This window comes from Doryrhamphus excisus, chromosome 14 (assembly GCF_030265055.1).
Source record: "Doryrhamphus excisus isolate RoL2022-K1 chromosome 14, RoL_Dexc_1.0, whole genome shotgun sequence".
Lineage (NCBI taxonomy): Eukaryota > Metazoa > Chordata > Actinopteri > Syngnathiformes > Syngnathidae > Doryrhamphus > Doryrhamphus excisus.
This window is the reverse complement of record NC_080479.1, coordinates 5,303,353-5,329,000: the sequence shown is the minus strand read 5'-3', so window position 1 is coordinate 5,329,000 and position 25,648 is coordinate 5,303,353. Positions and strand designations below refer to the sequence as shown.

At 42.5% G+C, this 25,648-nt stretch overlaps 1 protein-coding gene across 3 annotated transcripts in view; it reads right to left on the bottom strand.

Moving 5' to 3' along the window:
* Positions 1-23,166, bottom strand: part of gabbr1b (gamma-aminobutyric acid (GABA) B receptor, 1b) — a 165,132-nt gene extending 141,966 nt beyond the window's left edge. For all 3 annotated transcript variants that reach the window (XM_058047926.1, XM_058047925.1, XM_058047927.1), the window contains exon 1: positions 22,580-23,166. The gene's annotated coding sequence lies outside the window, so the exon portion shown is untranslated. The remainder of the gene's footprint in view (positions 1-22,579) is intronic.
* Positions 23,167-25,648: the final 2,482 nt, after the last annotated feature.

Sequence of the window (25,648 nt, the reverse complement as noted above, 5' to 3'; positions counted from 1 at the left end):
ACGGGTTGTGTCCATAGTGTCGTACTTTTGGGTCATTTTGTTCTTTTCGGTCATTTCATTCGTTTAGTTCATTTCGGAAATTTCATTCGTTTTGGTCGTTTTGGTCATTTCGGTCATTTCGGTCATTTCAGTCATTTCGTTCATTTCGGCCATTTCATTCTTTTTGGTCATTTCGTTTATTTCATTCATTTCAGTCATTTTGTTCATTTCTTTCATTTTGGTCATTTCATTCATTTTAGTCATTTCGTTCGTTTCAGTCATTTCGTTCGTTTCAGTCATTTCGGTCATTTCGTTCTTTTGGGTCATTTTGTTCTTTTCAGTCATTTCATTCATTTAGTTCATTTCGGAAATTTCATTCGTTTTGGTCGTTTTGGTCATTTCGGTCATTTCAGTCATTTCGTTTGTTTCAGTCATTTCATTCGTTTCAGTCATTTCGTTCATTTCGGTCATTTCGGTCATTTCGGTCATTTCGGCCATTTCGGCCATTTCATTCTTTTTGGTCATTTCGTTTATTTCATTCATTTCAGTCATTTTGTTCATTTCGGTCATTTCGTTCATTTCAGTCATTTCGTTTATTTCATTCATTTCAGTCATTTTGTTCATTTCTTTCATTTTGGTCATTTCATTCATTTTAGTCATTTCGTTCGTTTCAGTCATTTCGTTCATTTCAGTCATTTCGTTCATTTCGTTCTTTTCGATCGTTTTGTTCATTTCGGTCATTTCGTTCTTTTGGGTCATTTCGGAAATTTCATTCGTTTTGGTCGTTTTGGTCATTTTGGTCATTTCAGTCATTTCGTTCATTTTGGCCATTTCGTTTATTTCATTCATTTCAGTCATTTTGTTCATTTCTTTCATTTTGGTCATTTCATTCATTTTAGTCATTTCGTTCGTTTCAGTCATTTCGTTCGTTTCAGTCATTTCGTTAGTTTCAGTCATTTCGGTCATTTTGTTCTTTTGGGTCATTTTGTTCTTTTCAGTCATTTCATTCATTTAGTTCATTTCGGAAATTTCATTCGTTTTGGTCGTTTTGGTCATTTCGGCCATTTCATTCTTTTTGGTCATTTCGTTCATTTCATTCATTTCAGTCATTTTGTTCATTTCTTTCATTTTGGTCATTTCATTCATTCCGTGTAGCGGAAGCATGGCGGTCAGACGGGTTGTGTCCATAAGTGTCGTACTTATGGAGCAAGTAAGAAAAGTAACATCCCAAAAAGTATTGGATGAATGAACTAGCGAAGTAGAAATCGTAGAAATGATGAGCAGATGGCGAAACGATGGAGCTCAACTGGAAAATGCAAAGAAATACGTGGACATCCATTGATCTACGAGGATGGAACCAACAACCACGGGATTGGGACGTGACCAGAGTGTTACATGGAATACTGATATGGATGAGCCGGATAATCGTTATCAATGAGTATCCCGTACAGATACTGCATTTTCACCCAATACGAGTCCGAAACGAGGACATTCCGTCATTATCCATATTCACATACACATATTGCTGAATAATAAAATATACATATACGTAGCAACTTATCAGCAATCCAAATCTATTTCAGACTTAAAATAACGTACAACTTTAAGCTCCACCCACTTCCACTTTATACCCTGCCCACTCTTAAGTAGGATAAGGATACGCATCATTGAGGTGGGTGAACACATATACTACATACATTATATCCCCAAAGTTTATTTGGATTTATTTTACCTTTATTTACCCAGGCAAACAATTTAAGAACAAATTCTTTTTTACAAATGCAGCCTGAACTTTGATGGGAAATGTTCATATGGTAATGGTAATGGTAATGGTAATGGTAATGGTTTTATTTCATTTGAACATGCATCAGATTCCAATTGAGTGCATCCCATAATCAGTTCCCAGTTCCACATGTCCAAAAGGAGTAGGAAGAAGCAAAGCTTATTAAATCCTACCCCTCCATCTGATACTTTAACAATCACTAACTCTTACATTTGTTCACTTCCTGCTTTCCATAATACAGTTTAAGGTTTTTTTTTGTTTTTTTTTTAATAATGCACCTCGTACGGAAGTACTAGGTGATATGAGCATCCAATGCCATAATGGGTACCATAGTAAGTGTCAATATAGTGATATATATAGCACATCATGACATCATATAAAATGATTTCCCACCAATAGGGGGCGTCATTAGAACTGTTTATTCATTTCAATGGGAAAAATGTCACAGAAAATATGAATGATGTAAAAATGGGTAGATTTTTGTGAAAATTCCAGATCCATTGCCTATATATCCTGAACGAGCTGAACATTTGGATGCTGGAATGTGGGAGCAGTTGGTGGAGTTTGAAACATTGGAATGTAAAAATGGAGATGGATGAATGAAATGTAGGAATATGTTGCATATTTGCAATAATTCCACAAGGACTCCTTAGTCACAGTGGACTGCATTGAGAACTGCATTTATTTATTATTGAGACTAAAATCCCTTCTTTATTTGAAATACCGTATGTTCCACTTTTATCATGTTATACTACAAGGTTGCAATGACTTCAGATAAGACATTTTACAGCTGTAATAACAATACTAGGAAACCATCAAAAGGTGCTACTGTATTTTAGCATGTTGCTATCATAGCATCAGAACTGCCACCATAGACCCCAGCTCACCCGGACAGGAAAACATGAGTGGATATGGATGGTCCCTGCCAAATGCGGCGGTCCGGATCTCCTGTGCGTTGCGTTGTGTAGCGTTGTCCAACAATGGCCGCAGTGCCAGGTGAGTTAATTGATTCCCGCTTGACTTTGCAGGCTGCAGCATGCCGGGACCCAAAGGGCAATCATGGAGCCGTGCTAATAGGGATTTGCATTTTTACAATTTGTAGTAATGTGGTACAAATGTAGTACCGTGTCTGGGTCCACTTACATCCTAAAGCCTGGAACGCTTGGCTCTTGTGAGAGTGCACTCAAAGCGTTCCGAGCACCGTTCCCTCCTTTGGCACCACTGGAAGAGGAGGTCAAGAGTAGCATGGCGGAGTCATAGTACCACCAGAATACCACGGCTTAAAGCAGCTTCTTTCATGATAACCACACAAAGTATTGCTTTCCATGTTCTTCTGAGGTCTTTTATTTAGTGGTTCCATTTCTACATCTCCTGGTGTGAAACCAGGGCTTGTTTTTCTTCCACATTTCTTATTTGGTGTTTTGGCCACGTCTAGAGGGCATTGGGTATTCACTTGCCTCCTGAGCACTGGTGGGCAAAACATTTCATTTCAGTGAACCCGATCATTCCAGTTCATTCAGGAAAAAGATCCGGTCATTTCGGTTATTTCATTCGTTTCGGTCATTTGGGTCAATTGGTGGTTAGCCTGTGATCTCCCCTGTGCATAGACCCGGTCCGCCGTGTCGAGTCAGTCGGTTCACTCATGTTCACGTTGGTTCCGCCTCAACAACGCAACAACACGTGATGACTAGAGGTGTGTCGGTCATGAACGAACGGGTCAAAAGAACTAGTTCTTTTTTGTGAAAGGAATGAACGAGGTCACCGACAGTGTCCGTCAATCTCTCGGTCTCGGTCTATCACTCGGCTAACCCCACCCACCCACAGAGCGAGACGCGACGATAGGATAAGCACGTAGATAGTCCCGCCCTGCAAAAGAAACGGTGAACTGACTCTCCAGCCAATCACAAAAAAAAGCATTTGCAACTGAACGGACTGAACGGGTATTTTAGGGGCGTCGACCTCGTTCATGGAAGTCCGATTTAGCTGGAAGTTCAATGCCAAAATCATCACAGAAATGTCAAAATGTGAAATACAAATAAGTTTGGTCTTGCTACAAGAGCCATCTGCCAGGGCTTTTAAGCTAACATTAGCAATGTAAATACTCCTTTCTTTCTCCGTTTCCCATCAATATTTGTTCCAGCTTGTGGCTACAGAGTTACCGTGCTTCAACCAAACTATGGTGGGGGCCAAATATATTCATATGTCATATGAATATGTCATATGAATATGTCATATGAATATGTCATATGAATATGTCAGGCCAAGAGTCTCCAAACTGTTCAATAAAAAGGAGTGAATTGTGATGAGTCATTGTGGTGAGTTGGTTTAGCCTCGACTGCGAGATGAGGTGTTGGGAGGGGGGGTTGGGGGGGGGGGGTGATGACTCAGCATCACTAATGTGTGTCAACTAAACACGAAGAAATGAAGGTCAAAGCCTTTAGGTGCACAATTTAGCAAGAGGACAAAAGAGGCAAAGACAAAAGGCATCATGTTATGTATACAGCATTATGGAACGGATATGCTAAATGCTAACCAGGCTAACTGCTGTTCATTTGTTTTCTTGACTGACCATTTGAATGATGTAAATAATACACCATATTTCCGGCTGATATTTGTGTTTTTTCCTTGAATCGGTATCGGCCGATACGCGCGTGGGTTCGCCGATACATTTTTCCACCGCATGATTCACAGTCAGGCATCCGCCGGGGTAATATTTGTTATCATGGTTATTTTTTCATGTAAATTGCGGGATCAAAAGCAGTATCGGCCACAAATATCGGCCCAAGCAAAATCGGCCATAGGCTAAGCATGATGGAAAAAAATCAATATCGGCATCGGCCCCAAAAAAACCATATCGGTCGATCCCTACTTTGGATCACCATCTACGGCGAGTCAGGATGAGGAGTCATCACAGTCATTATAAGCAGCTGGTGGCAAACCAAAACCCTTGGTTGCCGTGTGTCACTGAAGATACACGTTTTGTATTCCCATCTATTCCACCAGGACAGAGAAGTGGAATCCGTCATGCTGGCTGACGACTGCCGGAATGTGGTCAGGGATGATGGGAGCATGAGGAGAAGAGACAAGCCACCATCATTGGAACCTTGTTGTCTTACGTCATACTTTATATCGAATATCTTATGAAAAACAACTTCAGATATTTATGGTTTATTTTGTGACAGATAAACAAGTGCAATTTCAATATTTGAAATATAATTTCCTAAATCTATTATATCAACAGATGTGATTCTGATGTAAATATAAATATCATTGAATATATTAAATACATTAGCAAACCAGCACAGTTATCAATTAGCCACTTCCATCTCGGACGCAGATGGACTCCAACAATTTGGAGTTATTCCATACTGGTGTTATTCCCGACTGGTGTTATTCCAGACTGGTGTTATTCCAGACTGGTGTTATTCCCGACTGGTGTTATTCCAAGTGTGATGCTATGACGAATACACGCGTCCTTTCTGACAGACAGAAATGGAGTGGCCGAGACCGACATGCCGTGGCCAAGACAGACATGCCGTGGCCGAGACCGACATGCCGTGGCCGACATGCCGAGACCGACATGCCGTGGCCGAGACCGACATGACGTGGCCGACATGACGTAGCCGAGGCCGACATGACGTGGCAGAGACCGACATGCCGTGGCCAAGACAGACATGCCGTGGCCGAGACCGACATGCCGAGACCGATATGCCGTGGCCGAGACCGACATGACGTGGCCGACATGACGTAGCCGAGGCCGACATGACGTGGCAGAGACCGACATGACGTGGCCGACATGACGTAGCCGAGGCCGACATGACGTGGCAGAGACCGACATGCCATGGCCGAGACCGACATGCCATGGCTGAGGCCGACATGCCGAGGCCGACATGACGTGGCCGAGACCGACATGACGTGGCCGAGACCGACATGCCATGGCCGAGACCAACATGCCGTGGCTGAGACCGACATGCCGAGGCCGACATGCCGAGGCCGACATGACGTGGCAGAGACCGACATGACGTGGCAGAGACCGACATGCCATGGCCGAGACCGACATGCCATGGCCGAGACCGACATGCCATGGCTGAGGCCGACATGTCGAGGCCGACATGACGTGGCCGAGACCGACATGACGTGGCCGAGACCGACATGCCATGGCCGAGACCAACATGCCGTGGCTGAGACCGACATGCCGAGGCCGACATGCCGAGGCCGACATGACGTGGCCGAGACCGACATGACGTGGCCGAGACCGACATGACGTGGCCGAGACCGACATGCCATGGCTGAGACCGACATGCCGAGGCCGACATGCCGAGGCCGACATGACGTGGCCGAGACCGACATGCCATGGCCGAGACCAACATGCCGTGGCCGAGACCGACATGACGTGGCCGAGACCGAATGACATGGCCAAGACCGACATGACATGGCCGAGGCCGACATGCCATGGCCGAGACCGACATGCCGAGGCCGACATGACGTGGCCGAGACCGACATGCCATGGCTGAGACCGACATGCCATGGCTGAGACCGACATGCCGAGGCCGACATGCCGAGGCCGACATGCCGAGGCCGACATGACGTGGCCGAGACCGACATGACGTGGCCGAGACCAACATGCCGTGGCCGAGACCGACATGCCGTGGCCGAGACCGACATGACGTGGCCGAGACCGACATGACGTGGCCGAGACCGAATGACATGGCCAAGACCGACATGACATGGCCGAGGCCGACATGCCATGGCCGAGACCGACATGCCGAGGCCGACATGACGTGGCCGAGACCGACATGCCATGGCTGAGACCGACATGCCGAGGTCGACATGACGTGGCCGAGACCGACATGACGTGGCCGAGACAGACATGCCATGGCCAAGGCCGACATGCCATGGCTGAGGCCGAGTGAAATAAAGATTTTACTGTCATCCCATTTGGAAGTGGCGCATTTTGTCTCCTTTGTCGTTGTCCTCCATTCCATTTGAAACAAGTTTTGAATAAAAAATGATGGAGGTTAACTATAACGAGGTAGTGGAGTGTACAAGTGACTATTGGGGTGATATTTCATGTCTAAGGGCTCAAACATTAAAAACACGTATTTAGAAAGTCACCATAGTTTTTGTATACTCCAACTACCATAATATTCAATTTATGAACATTGACTCATATATTGAACAAGGTTATTAGGAACCAATTGATGGTGATGAAGGAGGGATTACTGTACTCCAAGACCATGAAGCGTTGCCTGGAAGAGGCAGTAGCAGCACATCGTGGTGGAAGCAGCACAACAACCCCGCCAGGACTGCATGACAGAAATAAATTCATACGACCAAAGTGTGCGATTCCCTGCTGCTCCTGGCACAAATGACAAATGTGAAATGGCACTCGGAGAGCACGGATGGTGAGCTACGATGCTAAATCGCTCGCTAAAACGCCGGAGGCTAGCAGCGTTTTATTAGGTTCACTTTCTTCTTTGTCAAATAAAAAGTCCAACAGGATGAAATAATTCATTGAAATTTCATTTAAAAACATTTTCAGAAATTGCATACATCCAGAAAGCCGCCCCCCCCCCCCGACTGCAAAAGGAAGAGAATCCGGCTGTTGCTGTTGCCTAGCAACCATTCACATACACTCTTACTGTGCGTGGATTAGACACCAGTGATGGTTTGTCTTGTTTGGTCCCCGTCACAGCTTTGTTGCCCCCCCCCCCCACAGGACACCACGTCCTGGCTAGTCATTGATAATGTATAAGTGGCCTGTCATATTTGTACGCCAACATCAACAATTATTATTAGAATTATGACATGATCAGTTATTTGTGTCTGTTATTGATATCCCACCCACATTCATACCTATGGTCAATTAACCTAGCATGCACGGGGAGAACATGCAAACTCCACACAGAGATGCCCGAGGAGGGAATTGAACTTGTGTCTCCTCGCTGTGAGGCCTTTTTTATGATAATTTATGAACATTTTTATGATAATTTAAATCTAATAATTAAACAAATTGTGATCAATATGTGCATAAATCAGACTGCACGGCAAACGGTGTTTAGCACGCAGGCCTCACAGCTAGGAGACCCAAGTTCGATTCCACCCTCGGCCATTTCTGGCCACTCCCAATTGTCCATAGGTATGAATGTGAGTGTGAATGGTTGTTTGTCTATATGTGCCCTGGGATTGGCTGGCCACCAGTCCAGGGTGGACCCTGCCTCTCGCCTGAACGCAGCTGGGATAGGCTCCAGCACCCCCCACAACTCTCGAGAGGAGAAGCGGTAGAAAATGAATGAAATTGTAAGTCATTTTTTTTATTTTTGCAGTGGCACACAGGCAGCGTAAAGCTGTTTACGTTCAGTTGATACCAGAGGGGTGTACTAGGAAGTAAGCTTGTTTTGTTTAGCATGTTTTTGGAATGTGGGAGGAAACCGGAGTACCCGGAGAAAACCCACGCATGCACGGGGAGAACATGCAAACTCCACACAGAGATGGCCAAGGGTGGAATTGAACCCTGGTCTCCTAGCTGTGAGGTCTGTGCGCTAACCACTCGTCTTCCGTGCCGCCCCCAAAGATTATACAGTAAACCTCGGATATATCGGACTCGGATATATCGGAAATTGGCTCACAACGGACAGATAAAAAAGAACCTATTTTTCTGTAATGCATTTCCAATAAAAATTCATTGCATATATCGGATTTTTTATAACGGATTTCGCCTATTTCGGACAAAATCTCCAGTCCAGTTCCAATGCATTTCCATGAAATTTCCCTGGCATATATCGGATGGCCGCATCGTGGCGCTCCGATTCGCCGAATGGTGACAGGCCGCTATACGACGTCATTTGCAGCGTTTGCAGCGTTGCCTGCGCGTCCAGGTACATTGGAAACATAGTCAAGGAAGTGCCTTTTTATAACGGATAAAATCCCATTTACGCATATACCGGATATAAATCCCATATATGCGTAAAACGGACATTTTCCGGTATACGCATATAACGGATTTCGCTTATATCGGACAAAACCAGTGGGAACAATTGAATGCGATATATCCCAGGTTTACTGTATTTTATTTTAATTATTTTAATTATTATATTATACATACAATTTTTTTTTTGCGGGTAATTTATTTGACAAACGACTTGACCAAAAGTAGAACAGAAAAGGTTTTTTCATGTATAAGTCGCTTTGGAGTATAAGTGGCAGGAACAGCCAACCTTATAGAAAAGTGCGACTTATATTTGGGAAAATACGGTAATTTCACGTATTTCAACAGCATTCAAAACATTCTGATCACATTTGGAAAAACCCAACGATGACAATGAAGTGTCACCAAAACATAAACATTACATGACAACATACACAAATATTGGCTTATTTTGATGAGGGCGTGGCAGTACTACACATGTGGTACATGTAGTATCTCCATCCACTGTTCTGACTGTGTGGCCACCATGCAACCACTTGGCCACAGGTCGGCGGCATAGGTCATCATACAAGTACCGTATTTCTACTATAAGCCGCACTTTTTTTCATAGGTTGGCTTTTTCTGCCACTTATACTTATTTTATTTTATCCACTTATTTTATTTACTTTGTTTATTTTTTGTGTAGCTGAATAAGCATTGTGTTAGCATATCTTTTATTGTTACAACGTGCCTTCCAAGAGGACCTAATGTCTGTTTTTGGTCTTGTCTGTTTGGTAGTTGGGAAAATAAATTACCCTCCACAAATGCCACTTATACTCCAGTGCGACTTATGTATGTTTTTTTTCTAACTAATGATGCATTTTTGGCATTGTGCGACTTATACTCCGGGGCGACTTATAGTCCAGAAAATAGGGTATTTTTTGTGTGAGTATAGTGTTGTTTCTGCGTTAGCCTTTTGTTGTTTGGCAGCGTCGATTCTGGGTTTAATTTCACAGAGAAATTGTTAAAAGGGAACGGAACTTTTTCAATTTTATTTTGCCCATCATTCACAATCCAAACACATATTTATTTCCCTTTCCTGTGCGTTATAACACGATGAAACAAGTGAATATGAGCTAGGCTGTTAGCAACTCCAGACTCGGTGAGCTCCCTGTATGCACACGCTATAATGCTACACAGACAACCGCTTACTCACACAAAATAAATACAGTTAAGACACTGATAAATTGTGACTTACTGACTGTTGTTTCTGCGTTAGCCTTTCGTTGTTTGGCAGCGTTGATTCTGGGTTTAATTTCACAGAGAGATTGTTAAAAGGGAAAGACACTTTTTCATTTTATTTTGCCCATCATTCACAATCCAAACACATACTTATTTCCAATTTCTGTGCATTATAACACGAAACAAGTGAATATGAGCTAGCTAACAATGCAGGCTATTAGCAACTCCCTGTATGCACACTCTATAATGCTACACAGATAACCGCTTACTCACACAAAATAAATACAGTTAAGACACTGATAAATTGTTACTTCCAGCTTTGCCTCGGACTCTCCTGCTGCAGCCATGTTTCTCTGCCGTGCTCTGCTTTTCCACACTCTTCATCAAAGGCAGCGCCAAATGGACCCCCCCGCCCCCCGAGCGGTAATACACATTAACCCCCCAAAACAATTTGCACCGCTACTGCTGTTCAGTTCCTGTCTCGCCATCTCTCCACTCCGCCTCCTTTCACTGGCAAATATTTGCATAACGTTGTTGCCATCGTTTGAGTGTTGCACTGCAAGGAGGCAAAACCACGTTACCTCCAACTCAGCACATCAGGGGCGCTTGGGGCCTCAACGACATCACTGGCAAATTGACCATATATGTATTTGCAAGACACAATCGAGGAACAGTAAAGATCAAATGTTTTGGCAGAAATGTTCTGCAACGACATGAGAGGGAACACGGCCTCTCCAATTTAAAGGGATACCACATTTTGGGGGGGGTTTGCCCACCATACACAATTCCTCTTTTGGGTGTAATCAGTTCCCAGTTTCACATGTCCAAAAGGAGTAGGAAGAAGCAAATCTTATTAAATCCTACCCCTCCATCTGCTACTTTTACAATCACTAACTCTTACATTTGTTCACTTCCTGCTTTCCTAATATAGTTTAAGTTTTTTTTAATTTTTTTTTTTTTGTCAAATCAGTTTCCAGTTCCACACGTCCAAAAGGAGTAGGAAGAAGCAAATCTTATTAAATCCTACCCCTCCATCTGGTACTTTTACAATCACTAACACTTACATTTGTTCACTTCCTGCTTTCCCAATATAGTTTAAGTTTTTTTTTATTTTTTTTTTGTCAAATCAGTTTCCAGTTCCACATGTCCAAAAGGAGTAGGAAGAAGCAAATCTTATTAAATCCTACCCCTCCATCTGCTACTTTTACAATCACTAACTGTTACATTTGTTCACTTCCTGCTTTCCCAATATAGTTTAAGTATTGTTTTTTTTTGTTTTTTTGTCAAATCAGTTCCCAGTTCCACACGTCCAAAAGGAGTAGGAGGAAGCAAAGCTTACTGAATCCTACCCCTCCATCTGCTACTTTTACAATCACTAACTCTTACATTTGTTCACTTCCTGCTTTCCCAATATAGTTTAAGTTTTTTTTAATTTTTTTTTTTTTGTCAAATCAGTTTCCAGTTCCACACGTCCAAAAGGAGTAGGAAGAAGCAACGCTTATTAAATCCTACCCCTCCATCTGGTACTTTTCCAATCACGAACTGTTACATTTGTTCACTTCCTGCTTTCCCAATATAGTTTAAGTTTTTTTTATTTTTTATTTTTTTGTCAAATCAGTTTCCAGTTCCACATGTCCAAAAGGAGTAGGAAGAAGCAAAGCTTATTAAATCCTACCCCTCCATCTGGTACTTTTACAATCACTAACTCTTACATTTGTTCACTTCCTGCTTTCCTAATATAGTTTAAGTTTTTTTTTGTTTTTTTTTTGTCAAATCAGTTTCCAGTTCCACACGTCCAAAAGGAGTAGGAAGAAGCAAAGCTTACTGAATCCTACCCCTCCATCTGGTACTTTTACAATCACTAACTGTTACATTTGTTCACTTCCTGCTTTCCCAATATAGTTTAAGTTTTTTTTAATTTTTTTTTTGTCTAATCAGTTTCCAGTTCCACATGTCCAAAAGGAGTAGGAAGAAGCAAAGCTTACTGAATCCTACCCCTCCATCTGGTACTTTTACAATCACTAACTCTTACATTTGTTCACTTCCTGCTTTCCTAATATAGTTTAAGTTTTTTTTTTTTTTTTTTTTTTGTCAAATCAGTTTCCAGTTCCACATGTCCAAAAGGAGTAGGAAGAAGCAAAGCTTACTAAATCCTACCCCTCCATCTGGTACTTTTACAATCACTAACTGTTACATTTGTTCACTTCCTGCTTTCCTAATATAGTTTAAGTTTTTTTTATTTTTATTTTTTGTCAAATCAGTTTCCAGTTCCACACGTCCAAAAGGAGTAGGAAGAAGCAAAGCTTATTAAATCCTACCCCTCCATCTGGTACTTTTACAATCACTAACTCTTACATTTGTTCACTTCCTGCTTTCCTAATATAGTTTAAGTTTTTTTTAATTTTTTTTTTTTGTCAAATCAGTTTCCAGTTCCACATGTCCAAAAGGAGTAGGAAGAAGCAAATCTTATTAAATCCTACCCCTCCATCTGGTACTTTTACAATCACTAACTGTTACATTTGTTCACTTCCTGCTTTCCTAATATAGTTTAAGTTTTTTTTAATTTTTTTTTTTTGTCAAATCAGTTTCCAGTTCCACACGTCCAAAAGGAGTAGGAAGAAGCAAAGCTTATTAAATCCTACCCCTCCATCTGGTACTTTTACAATCACTAACTGTTACATTTGTTCACTTCCTGCTTTCCTAATATAGTTTAAGTTTTTTATTTTTTTTTTTTTGTCAAATCAGTTTCCAGTTCCACATGTCCAAAAGGAGTAGGAAGAAGCAAAGCTTACTAAATCCTACCCCTCCATCTGGTACTTTTACAATCACTAACTGTTACATTTGTTCACTTCCTGCTTTCCTAATATAGTTTAAGTTTTTTTTTATTTTTATTTTTTGTCAAATCAGTTTCCAGTTCCACACGTCCAAAAGGAGTAGGAAGAAGCAAAGCTTATTAAATCCTACCCCTCCATCTGGTACTTTTACAATCACTAACTCTTACATTTGTTCACTTCCTGCTTTCCTAATATAGTTTAAGTTTTTTTTAATTTTTTTTTTTTGTCAAATCAGTTTCCAGTTCCACATGTCCAAAAGGAGTAGGAAGAAGCAAATCTTATTAAATCCTACCCCTCCATCTGGTACTTTTACAATCACTAACTGTTACATTTGTTCACTTCCTGCTTTCCTAATATAGTTTAAGTTTTTTTTAATTTTTTTTTTTTTGTCAAATCAGTTTCCAGTTCCACACGTCCAAAAGGAGTAGGAAGAAGCAAAGCTTATTAAATCCTACCCCTCCATCTGGTACTTTTACAATCACTAACTGTTACATTTGTTCACTTCCTGCTTTCCTAATATAGTTTAAGTTTTTTATTTTTTATTTTTTGTCAAATCAGTTTCCAGTTCCACACGTCCAAAAGGAGTAGGAAGAAGCAAAGCTTATTAAATCCTACCCCTCCATCTGGTACTTTTACAATCACTAACTGTTACATTTGTTCACTTCCTGCTTTCCTAATATAGTTTAAGTTTTTTTTAATTTTTTTTTTTTTGTCAAATCAGTTTCCAGTTCCACACGTCCAAAAGGAGTAGGAAGAAGCAAAGCTTATTAAATCCTACCCCTCCATCTGGTACTTTTACAATCACTAACTGTTACATTTGTTCACTTCCTGCTTTCCCAATATAGTTTAAGTTTTTTTTTTTTTTTTTTTTTTTTTGTCAAATCAGTTTCCAGTTCCACATGTCCAAAAGGAGTAGGAAGAAGCAAAGCTTATTAAATCCTACCCCTCCATCTGCTACTTTTACAATCACTAACTCTTACATTTGTTCACTTCCTGCTTTTCATAATACATTTTTTTTTATTTTTTTTAATAATGTACCTCATACGGAAGTACTGGGTGATATGAGCATCCAATGCCATAATGTGTACCATAGTGCGTGTCAATATAGTGATATATATAGCACATCATGACCAAGTGTGCTACGTTAATGAAACGATACCAAAACAGGAATCATTGATGATTATTCCATTCATCCATTCATCAACATTCCAGGTTGATTTTTGACATTTTTCTGAAGCAGCATTATCGTCTGCTTTTGTATCAACCTGCAGCGTCCTTAATAACGTTTTTATTCCTGAGATCATCAGTCGACTCCCCCAAATCCCAGCAAACACGTGAAGTCGTGTTCCAGAGGCCTCGTGCTTTCAGACAGAACACAATCCATCTAGCGTTAAAGTCCGCCCCCCTTCCACAAAGGTTCTTAACAATTGCCCTCCATTTGTGCGTCGGCTTCACCTTTGCCTCGGCCCGTTTAGTCTCTGGGACCTGCGGAGGCGGTGATGGAAGTCTTCAGCCTTGCCTCGGGCCGGAACGCCGCTGCTGAGCCCAGACGACTCTACCCGGCATGCCGCTTTCAATTCCAGTTCAAAGAGTTTTTTCATCATTCCTTGCTCGGGTATATTTGATTATTCATTCATTCATTTTCTACCGCTTTTCCTCACGAGGGTCGCGGGGGGTGCTGGAGCCTATCCCAGCTGTCTTTGGGCGAGAGGCGGGGTACACCCTGGACTGGTGGCCAGCCAATCCCAGGGCACATATAGACAAACAACCATTCACACTCACATTCATACCTATGGACAATTTGGAGTGGCTAATTAACCTAGCATGTTTTTGGAATGTGTTAATGTTCTTACAAAGAACACTAAACTCATCGCACACCAACTTAACACTCAAAAGGTATAATTATGAAACCAGCTCAGCTCATTCATTTACTACCGCTTTTTCCTCACGAGGGTCACAGGGGTGCTGGAGCCTATCCCAGCTGGACTGGTGGCCAGCCAATCACAGGGCACATATAGACAAACAACCATTCACACTCACATTCATACCTATGGACAATTTGGAGTCGCCAATTAACCTAGCATGTTTTTGGAATGTGGGAGGAAACCGGAGTACCCGGAGAAAACCCACGCATGCACGGGGAGAACATGCAAACTCCACACAGAGATGCCCGAGGGCGGGGACCGAACCCTGGTCTCCTAGCTGTGAGGTCTGCGCACTAACCACCAGACCGCCGTGCCGCCTATATTTGATTATATTTGATTATATTTGATTTATGATCCGAGTCCCCTCGTGATGACTTTCTTTCTCTTTTGGAGTAATAACAATTGCGTAATCCTTTCATTGAAGATGCCATTTTAAGATCTACGACGAGCCACAAAAACTGAAACTGTATTCATTTCTATAGTACACAGTACATGATTGGGTTTTTTTCAGAGTAAATCTTGTGCAGGTGAAGTATTGTCCTGAGCTTTGGGTCGTGACTGAAAGAACCAGATTGTGGGTGCAAGCGGCAGAAATGAGTTTTCTCCTCAGGGGGGCTGGGCTCTCCCTTTGAGAGAAGGTGAGAAGAACTGTCGTCCGCGAGAAACCACAAGTTGAATCTCCGCAATCCGCACCGAAAGGAGCCACATGAGATGGTCCGGGCGTTTGTGACCCTGAAATCCCTGCTGCACCCGTTGTACTGTGTAGATCATGGGTGGGCAAGCTACGGCCCGGGGGCCACATGTGGCCCACTAAGCGTTTGAATCCGGCCCGCCAGTTGCTTTCTATGGTAATGGTCATGGTTTTATTTCATTTGAACATGCATCAGATTCCAATTGAGTGCATCCCATAATCAGTTCCCAGTTCCACATGTCCAAAAGGAGTAGGAAGAAGCAAAGCTTATTAAATCCTACCCCTCCATCTGGTACTTTTACAATCACTAACTCTTACATTTGTTCACTTCCTGCTTTCCATAATACACTTTAAGGTTTTTTTTTGTTTTTTTTTAATAATGTACCTCATACCGAAGTACGAGGTGATATGACCCTACAACGACATAATAATTTGATCACTTCCTGCTTTCCTAATATGGTTTAAGGTTTTTTTTTGTTTGTTTTTTTGTTTGTCACGTACCGAAGTACTCGGTGATATGACCATACCATGGCATAATGGGTACCATAGTAACTGTCAATATAGTGATTTATTGTATTTATTAGTGATTATTTCGCAAACATCAACTGCTTCTAAATATTTCAAATTTTAACAATTTTAACAACAGCTGGCAACATAAGTCAAGTCGGATGTATGATTCAGTAATATTATTATTATTAACAAAATAATAATAATAATATAATAACATTAGTATAACTAATAATAATAATAATTCTAATAAAAATAACAATAATAATAATAATACATTTATAACACACTTTACATCAAATAAGTGATTTCAAAGTGCACATATAGCAGATTGCATGACACTTTTACATGTAAAATATGTGTAAAAATATATGTGTACAAATGGACTGTTACATGTAAAATACTACATAATCCCCCCCGTCAATTTTGTTAAATTAATGCGGCCCGCGAGTCAAAAAGTTTGCTAAAACAAACACTAAAGAAAGAAAGAAATACAATTCACACTCCAGGCTTTACAAAGCACAGGTCAGAGGTCATGTCAGAAGCACATGTATGAATATATGAATATGAATATATATATGAATACACGTTGTATGGCTTCCAAGGACTCCAGTGTCTCATCTTCCACGCTGCAAATAGTCCAATCATATTTAATGAAACGTGTCTAAGCCATTTTATCAATGATGCCGGGGGGGTTTGCTTATTAGTATTTAGCATTTAGAAATTCACAGGCAGCTAAACATTATTTAGAAATAGTAGGGGCGTAACGCTAGGCTACACGTCCACTTGTCCATCAACAGTTTTTTAGAAATGTATTCATGAATAAATATTGCTGTTTTGGAGTTGAAGACGGATGTTCTGCACAAAACAACACAAAAGGAGCGCAAAAAAGGACACTACTTTGGTTCATAGGTTATGACTGGTTATGTCAGGGGTGGGCAAACTTTTTGACTCGCGGGCCGCATTAATTTAACAAAATTGACGGGGGGGATTATGTAGTATTTTACACGTAACAGTCCATTTGTACACCTATATTTTTACACATATTTTACATGTAAAAGTGTCATGCAATCTGCTATATGTGCACTTTGAAATCATTTATTTGATGTAAAGTGTGTTTCTCAATGTATTATTATTATTGTTATTTTTATTAGAATTATTATTATTATTATTAGTTATAGTAATGTTATTATATTATTATTTTGTTAATAATAATAATATTACTACCATTATTATATTAATATTAACAACAATATTAATATAATTGTAGTATTATTATCATTATTGACAACAACATTATTATTATTATTATTGTTATTTTATTAGAATTAATATTATTATTATTAGTTATAGTAATGTTATTATATTATTATTATTTTGTTAATAATAATAATATTACTACCATTATTATATTAGTATTATTAACAACAATATTAATATAATTGTAGTGTTATTATCATTATTGACAACAACATTATTATTATTATTATTATTATTTCTATTACTATTATTGTGCTTGTGCTCCTTTTTCCAGGAGTATTTTGTAATATTACTACCATTATTATATTGATATTATTAACAATATTAATATAATAGTAGTATTATTATCATTATTGACAACATTATTATTATTATTATTATTATTATTATTATTATTATTATTATTATTATTATTATTATTATGTGTCCCTTTTTCCAGGAGCATTTTGTAAACAACAGACCACATCAAATAACGAAATTGATAAAGCAGCTACCTCAACCATCAAAAAGTTGTCCCAAGCCACGATGCCAGGTTGTATGTTGAGTTCAAATGAAATATTTGGAAAAAACAGGCGGGCCATATTGAAACACTTGGCGGGCCGGATGTGGCCCCCGCGCCGTAGTTTGCCCACCCCTGGGTTATGTAATAGGCCGAAACTTCAAATAAGTAATAACTCAAAACGAGAGCAGCACAAACGTTCATTTTAACTGCAGAAACGGAGAACAAAAAGTGAGACAGGCGGCCAACTTGGCTTGGTAGTGTTACACTAGATGTTGGCTCGACACACAACACACAACACACAACACACAACACACAACACACAACACACAACACACAACACACAACACACAACCACCACACTCGATTGTAGGAACCATACATTTGCATGCAACTGTCCAATGATCAAAGTTTATTAAAAATTAATTTAAATGAATGGCCATGTCACATTACGTCACAAATACGCCAATCTCTGCTCTACTTTACTGAAGTACAGCTAAATGAATGAAGTCTGGATTATACTACATTATGAAGTATTATTCATTTTCTACCGCTTTTTCCTCACGAGAGTCGCGGGGGGTGCTGGAGCCTATCCCAGCTGTCTTCGGGCGAGAGGCGGGGTCCACCCTGGACTGGTGGCCAGCCAATCACAGGGCACATATAGACAAACAACCATTCACACTCACATTCATACCTATGGACAATTTGGAGTGGCTAATTAGCCTAGCATGTTTTTGGAATGTGGGAGGAAACCGGAGTACCCGGAGAAAACCCACGCATGCACGGGGAGAACATGCAAACTCCACACAGAGATGGCCGAGGGTGGGGAAAGACAAAATAAGAAGCAAAAAAGTTACCACTTCCACACAAAATAGGAGGAGAACACATTCATTCATTCATTTTCTACCGCTTATCGTCATGAGGGTCACAATGGTGCTGGAGCCTATCCCAGCTGTCTTCGGGCGAGAGGCGGGGTACACCCTGGACTGGTGGCCAGCCAATCCCAGGGCACATATAGACAAACAACCATTCACACTCACATTCATACCTATGGACAATTTGGAGTGGCTAATGAACCTAGCATGTTTTTGGAATGTGGGAGGAAACCGGAGTACCCGGAGAAAAGCCACGCATGCACGGGGAGAACATGCAAACTCCACACAGAGATGGCCGAGGGCGGGGACCGAACCCTGGTCTCCTAGCTGTGAGGTCTGCGCACTAACCACCAGACCGCCGTGCCGCCCTTCTGAAGTATGAACAGCACCAAATTCTATAAAAATATAAATGAAGTTAATTGATGGTGCACATGACAGAAAATCTATTTACCTAATACTGCTTCCTTGAATAGAATCAGAATATTAAAGGGTTGCGTTCAAAGACACCACGTCATTTAATGCCTCACCAATCCAAACAATAGAATTAGCAGTAGAACTACAGAGCCGAGGACTACACAGATCCTACGTGATATGATATGAGCTGGTGCCATATGTGGTACTATAAATACAAACATCTGATGAAAAGTACTAGCCACGTGTACATGTACACAAATACTCCTATTACATTAGTTATTGTATTCTATTGTTCCAATTACAGTCCGCCTCATTCCGAAAGTGCCAATCCCAATGAACATATCATGGGATTCACAGATGTGGAATATTCCTATATTCCTATTTATTCCTATTCCTATTTTGTGAATGTGTTGCCGCGAACGCAGAACCACAAATATGCGGCGATGGTTCCCGTCTGTTCCGTAATATTTGGTCTCCGCTGACAACTCTGATAATTGGCATTTCATTACCGGCTGACAAGATGAGCGCCAACGTTTATTTGTGGTGTGTCGGTCATGAACGAACGGGTCAAAAGAACTCAAATACCCGTTCAGTCCGCTCAGTTTTTTTGATTGGCTGGAGAGTCAGTTCATGCTCGGTTAATCGGCCACTCCAAATTATCCACACCATTGTACCCACCATGTGAGTGTGAATGGTTGTTTGTCTACGTATATGTGCCCTGGGATTGGCTGGCCACCAGTCCAGCTGGGATAGGCTCCAGCACCCTCCGCCAACCTCGTGAGGATGAGCGGTAGAAAATGAACGATTTTCCAAATGCATCACAATTGAAGGCAAATGAAGAAACTGTGCCAGGACCAGTGGCGCCTCTTCCAAGCCTACCGGGGCCAGGAAGGAGAACTGTATCTGAGGACTAGACTACCTGAGGATTAGTATGGTATTGTTATGGCTACAACAATTGTTCACACAGGACAAAGCTGTTCATGTCATTCTGTTATGAAGTCAAGTCAAGTCCATCGTGGACCAATGGTTGGATGCTTGGGTACTGTACACATACAGTACCCAAGGCTTGGGTACTGTACACATACAGTACCCAAGGCTTGGGTACTGTACACATACAGTACCCAAGGCATTCACAAGATGCATTTAAAACATTTTATGATAAGAAGTAACATTCACTGGTCACTAGGTGTCAGTAACGTTACGGTCCGGAACAAGGAAGTAATGAATTTCCAAAAGTCTCATGTTAAGATCTGGCAAATCTCGAGTAGGTTTGATCACAGCTTCTGCTTGGCCAATAACACCACGGCAGCTGTGAAAGTCGGAACACCAAAGTATGATTGCAAGGTTTATAGTACACGTAAAACACTCAATACTCAGTACTCGGTCAATCCCAGCCATTTTTCCAAAGACAACCCCACCGGTACCAGTTTGACTGATGTTTCAAGGCACACAGATGATTGTGTTTTATGGACATGGATCCTACCAAAACAAAGATTAGACTCCCGCCTTTCATCAGTAAAAAAAGTTTGTTTCTACCTTTTTCCGTTCTTTAGTAATCATCGATAGAACATGGGTTTCCGGATAGTTTCAGGAAATTTGCAGCTTTTTGGGAAAAGATCCATTTTGCCACAAATATTATTTGGGACGGCTCAAATAGATCAACAATCAACCAACAAAAAAACAAAAAAACTAAACAAAAAGTTAGTCGTGTTAACGGCAGGTTTTCCATGATTTCCCTACAAAAACATTCTATTTATAAATGAGGAATTCTACTTATCACGTTCCGGTATGGAACCGATGCACCCATACCGCTGGGGGCAGTCGGGTCCTCTTATGTGGACTCCGGTAGGAACCAAATCAACTGGTCCCAAACTTCCTTCTGGTGGTTCACTTGTTTTCCCGAGATGACTTTTCCTGGAAGAGTGGTTATTCTTTCCTAGCTATTTTGTCTCCAGAAAGATCAAGATGACAAAAACAAGGAAGATTTTTTTTTCTCCGTGAATAATAAATTCATTGGAGTGGCAAGGAATACCGGAAATAAAGGTCTGCCGTTCTAGTTGGAGTCCATAGAATAGATTCATAGGAATGATTACTTCCGGTCACGTGTGAGACTAATCTCTTTGGATGTTCCGGAGCCATATTGGAATATGTTCAAAGCCTCATTAAAGCAATGAGAACGGCTTCACCCTGCTGACGTCAGCCACAAACCAGCATGGAAGCATGGGAGCATGGAAACATGAAAACATGGGACCATGGAAGCATGGGAGCATGGAAGCATGGAAACATGGGAGCATGGGAGCATGGAAGCATGGAAGCATGGAAACATGGAAGCATGGAAAGATGGGAGCATGGGAGCATGGGAGCATGGAAACATGGAAGCATGGAAACATGGAAGCATGGGAGCATGGAAGCATGGAAGCATGGAACCATGGAAACATGGAAACATGGAAACATGGGAGCATGGAAGCATGGAAGCATGGAAACATGGAAACATGGAAGCATGGGAGCATGGAAACATGAAAACATGGGAGCATGGAAACATGGAAACATGGGAGCATGGAAACATGGAAACATGGAAACATGGGACCATGGAAGCATGGAAGCATGGAAACATGGAAACATGGAAACATGGGAGCATGGAAACATGGAAGCATGGAAACATGGAAACATGGGAGCATGGAAGCATGGAAGCATGGAAACATGGAAGCATGGAAACATGGGAGCATGGAAACATGGAAGCATGGAAACATGGAAACATGGGAGCATGGAAGCATGGAAGCATGGAAACATGGAAGCATGGAAACATGGAAACATGGGAGCATGGAAGCATGGAAGCATGGGAGCATGGAAACATGAAAACATGGGAGCATGGAAACATGGAAACATGGGAGCATGGAAACATGGAAGCATGGAAACATGGAAACATGGAAACATGGGAGCATGGAAACATGGAAGCATGGAAACATGGAAACATGGAAGCATGGAAGCATGGAAGCATGGAAACATGGAAACATGGGAGCATGGAAACATGGAAGCATGGAAACATGGAAGCATGGAAACATGGAAACATGGAAGCATGGGAGCATGGGAGCATGGAAGCATGGAAGCATGGAAGCATGGAAGCATGGAAACATGGAAGCATGGAAGCATGGAAGCATGGGAGCATGGAAACATGGAAACATGGAAGCATGGAAACATGGAAACATGGGAGCATGGAAGCATGGAAGCATGGAAACATGGAAGCATGGAAGCATGGAAACATGGAAGCATGGAAGCATGGAAGCATGGAAACATGGAAGCATGGGAACATGGAAGCATGGAAGCATGGAAGCTGTTGTGGCTGTCGGAGCAGGGAAAGCGTGATAAACACCCACGCGTCTTCGGCACGGCGCTCGTGGGCTGGTCGTGGCGGGCGCGCACGTGCAAGCGCTTGATCACAACGATCGATCGGCCCAAGGCGGCCGTCGGCGTCCCGATGAGCCAAACATGATCTCCCGTCGCCACGCCGGCGTGGGCGGGCATCACGCACATCTTTAGCATCGGGACAACTTGACGACAAGTGACCACGCGTGGGGCCGTGGCCGCCTTTCAAAGCACACAGCCGAGCTCCGAACGGAAGACAAAGCAGAAGTTAAACACGCAGTACTACGTCCGTGTACTCACAAGTAGAAGCGGCTGTGACGGCAGGTTGCGTGGATGAGGCGTCCGCAGCACGGAAGCCACCGAGTGTCTCCGTGGACAATTAAGCCTGTTCGGTCGCAGTCATGACGCGGGTCTCCGTGGACGGAATCCAAATCCTGACAGCTCGTTGACTTGTCGTGGAGCTGGTTTCCGTGTACACACACGGTGTTTCACCGTGGATCCCTCACCCCCTCCCCCTGGTGACGTCACTGCAAGATGCCGCCGCAGAGTGGATTCATTCTTGGTCAACACTTGTCTGTCGGGGATGTTATTAGAATATTAATAACCAACTTCACATCCTTTATTCAGTTAAGTTCTCCTTTTTATGTGGAATCTTAACATTAATATTCATAAATGGAATATTTACACTAACCTTTACACTCCTGTTATTCTTTGTTTACATCACATTGCATAACTCCACACGACCGCTAACTAGCTAGCAAGCTAAACACTTATTTCTTCATTCATTCATTTTCTACCGCTTATCCTCACCAGGGTGGCGGGGGTGCTGGAGCCTATCCCACCCTGGACTGGTGGCCAGCCAATCCCAGGGCACATATAGACAAACAACCATTCACACTCACATTCATACCTATGGACAATTTGGAGTGGCTAATTAACCTAGCATGTTTTTGGAATGTGGGAGGAAACCGGAGTACCCGGAGAAAAGCCACGCATGCACGGGGAGAACATGCAAACTCCACACAGAGATGGCCGAGGGTGGAATCGAACTCGGGTCTCGTCGCTGTGAGGCCTGCGTGCTAACCACTTGGCAGCACTGGAAGAAGTTTGACCATGGAAAGTCATCCCACGGGGGCCATCCCAAGATGGCATGTCCCACGTGAAAGAGTGGGAAAAGGTACTCCACCTGGTTTTTGGCTTCATATGTTTAGAAGAAGGGCGGCACGGTGGACGAGTGGTTAGCGCGCAGACCTCAGCATATCTGCAGTATATCTACAGTATATCTACAGTAGATCTACAGTAGATCTACAGTAGATCTACAGTAGATCTACAGAAAACAGAAGTTGTGCTTTTTGGACCAAAAACCTTTTTAGACATGTCCTCCGTTCTCCAATTGTCGTCCGCCTACGAGGAACCTTGGGGTCACTTTTGGATGCACGTTTAATGTCATTAAATGGACATTCTTCAGATGAGACTTCTTGCTAAAATAAAACGGTTTGTTCCTCAGGCTGACATCGGAAGATGAAGATGGCTGTCCCTGGACCGGGACTCTACCCAGCACCTTCAGAGTCCATTCATGTTCACAGGAACCTGCACCACAGGGGGATTATTGCCAATCACTATCCATTGGATTGTCTTCCATACCGGCTAAATCTGCTACTAGCAAGAGTACACGGTCAACCAGCACTGAAGTACTTTGATACCCCCAAATTCCCTCCAAATCATAATCTCGGAGGATTCGTAATTCAGTCCGGATGCGAGTACGTCGCTCACCAGTGGCGCTGGCCACAGTCTCTGGACGACTTTCACCAATGGTTTGTTGACTGTGGACCACACAGAGTCATGAGGTCTGTAGACCAGCTCCTGTTGGTTGTGCTCAAATCCAGACTGAGAACTAGAAGATGGCGGCTGCGAGTTACTGAGTTGGACGGTGGCGTGGAGTGAGGCTCATGGCTGCTGATTGCTTTTTGTTAGCATGTTTGCCATGAAGTCAGGAGATCTGGAAGATCTAGGTTGGTATCTCTGGGGGGGAGTTTGCATGTTCTCCCCACAAACACCTGGTTTTTCTCTGGGTAGTCTGGTCCCTCCCATGGAACATTCCAAAAATATACATATGCATACATTCATACCTACGAACAGATGGAGACTCTAAATTGTCCGAAGGTATGAATGTCAATGTCAACGTGAATGTTTGTCCATAAGCACCCTGCCATTGGATGGCCACCAGTCCAGGGCGGACCCCCTCCAGCATAGCCCCACCACCTTAGTGAGGATAAGCAGCATAGAAAATCAATGATTGAAGGAATCGAGCTTGCTCATTAAGATTCAGGGTCCGCCGTGTCCAGTCAGTCCGTTCACTCGTGTTCACGTTGGTTCCGACTCAACTGTCGAGTGTCGGTCAATCTCTCGGTCTCGGTCTTTCAGTCAGACGATAGGATAAGACAGGCTAGCACGCATTTAGTCCCGCCCTGCCAAAGGAACGGTGAACTGACTCTCCGGCCAATCAAAAAAAAGCATTTGCAACTGAACGGACTGAACGGGTATTTTAGGGGCGGTGACCTCAGTCGGAAAGAAGTTGGACGCCGATGGACTGGTGCACATTTCCTTCATTTCCATGGTCCAATTGGTAGATTTACCCAAATGGGCGTTTTACACCCGAGGTTTAGGAGGTCAGGGTTGGCCAAACAGACATGTTGCATCTTCAGCAGTGAGCTCAACTTCTAGGAGCTCCGACTTCCTGATTTGGTGATCATGTTCTGTAAATGTGGACCAAAAGGAATCTGGTGAACTGGAGACCTGGGTTTCCTCCCTCAGTCCAGCAAAGCAAGATGGATGAAGGACAGAGGGTTCACTCCATGGTGGATAAACAGTTGAGAGCCACAGCTGTCTCCGCACGGCCGTGATCCAGTCGTCCTGCCGCCAGATTGCTGCGACCGCTAAACCTTTAGATACCGTCCCTACAAGGAAAATCCACTTCATCTTGTCTTCTTTGCTCTTTGTTGAGAAGGGGCTGGACCCAGAGAGTCCAGTCCAGTCTCTCAGGTACCCTCCAGATGTTCATTTGTCAGAATCCACAGACCCGTTCAACTTCACGAGCTGCTCCATTTTCCGTGCTGCATTGCACCACTTGAAGCATCCTTGCTGTGTTTCACTCCAGCCAAACACAAAGCTGCCAAAAGGCTCATCTTGGATTTTATTGGTCACCACCACCACCTAAACGAGTACATAGGTAGGAGTCGTTACTGCATTCATGACTCCACCCCCAAATGATGTCATCTCGTTAGCTTGTGGAGAAGACCTTCATGTGTTTCAGAAAGGTCAAATTATCAGCCGAAGCGATGAAGAACTCATTCATTCATTCATTCATTC